Source organism: Balaenoptera physalus, assembly GCF_965194825.1.
Source record: "Balaenoptera physalus genome assembly, chromosome: X".
In the NCBI taxonomy this organism is placed as follows: Eukaryota; Metazoa; Chordata; class Mammalia; order Artiodactyla; family Balaenopteridae; genus Balaenoptera; species Balaenoptera physalus.
Genome location: NC_138903.1, coordinates 22,583,075 through 22,584,350, shown reverse-complemented (window position 1 = coordinate 22,584,350; position 1,276 = coordinate 22,583,075). Strand labels below are relative to the sequence as shown.

Here is a 1,276-nt window from a genome sequence, read left to right as displayed (position 1 = left end):
ATCACTAATCATCAGGGAAATTCAAATCAAAACCACAATGGTATGTCACTTCACACCTGTTAAAATAGCTATTATCAAAAAAGACAAAAGATAACAAGTGTTGGCAAGGGTTTGGAGAAAAAAAGAACCCTTGTACACTGTTGGTCAGGATGTAAGTTGATACAGTCACTATTGAAAACAGTATGGAGCTTCCTCAAAAACTTAAAATTGTAACTACAAGGTCGGTAAGAACAAGTGCCTTACGAAAGGCAGTAAAAGGGGAGCCAAGAAGAAGGTAGTTGACCCATTTTCTAAGGAAGATTGGTATGATGTGAAAGCACCAGCTATGTTCAATATAAGAAATATTGGGAAAACACTAGTCACAAGAACTCAAGAAACCAAAATCGCATCTGATGGCCTCAAGGGTCGTGTGTTTGAAGTGAGCCCTGCTGATCTGCAGAATGATGAAGCTGCATTTAGAAAATTCAAGCTTATTACTGAGGATGTTCAGGGAAAAAACTGCCTGACTACTTTCCATGGCACGGATCTTACCCGTGACAAAATGTGCTCCATGGTCAAAAAATGGCAGACCATGCCTGAAGCTCACGTTGATGTCAAGACTACCGATGGTTATTTGCTTCGTCTATTCTGTGTGGGTTTTACTAAAAAGCGCAACAATCAGATTCAGAAGACCTCTCATGCCCAGCACCAGCAGGACTGCCAGATGCGCAAGAAGATGATGGAAATCATGACCCGAGAGGTGCAGACAAATGACTTGAAAGAGGTGGTCAATAAATTGATTCCAGACAGCATTGGAAAAGACATAGAAAAGGCCTGCCAATCTATTTATCCATTCCATGATGTCTTTGTTAGAAAAGTAAAAATGATGAAGAAGCCCAAGTTTGAACTGGGAAAAGTCATGGAGCTACATGGTGAAGGTAGTAGCTCTGGAAAAGCTACTGGGGATGAGACAGGTGCTAAAGTTGAATGAGCTGATGGATATGAGCCACCAGTCCAAGAATCTGTTTAAAAATCAGACTTTTAATGGTGACAAATAAAAGACCTTATTTGTGATTAAAAAAAAAATTGTAACTACCATATGATCCAGCAATCCCACTTTTTTTTAAATTCGCGCCACGTGACATGTGGGATCTCAGTTCCCTGCAGTGGAAGCGTGGAGTATTAACCACTGGACCACCAAGGAAGTCCCCACTTCTGAGTATATATCCAAAGGAAATTAAATCAGTATCTTGGAGAGATATCTGCACTCTTATATTCATTGCAGCATTATTCACAG

The 1,276-nt window shown here is 40.2% G+C and overlaps 1 pseudogene across 1 annotated transcript; it reads left to right on the top strand.

Moving 5' to 3' along the window:
• Positions 1-229: 229 nt before the first annotated feature.
• Positions 230-1,061, top strand: LOC309652949 (small ribosomal subunit protein eS1 pseudogene; annotated as a pseudogene). Its single transcript has one exon. The product of its transcript is annotated as a small ribosomal subunit protein eS1 pseudogene (transcript).
• The last annotated feature ends 215 nt before the right edge of the window (positions 1,062-1,276 follow it).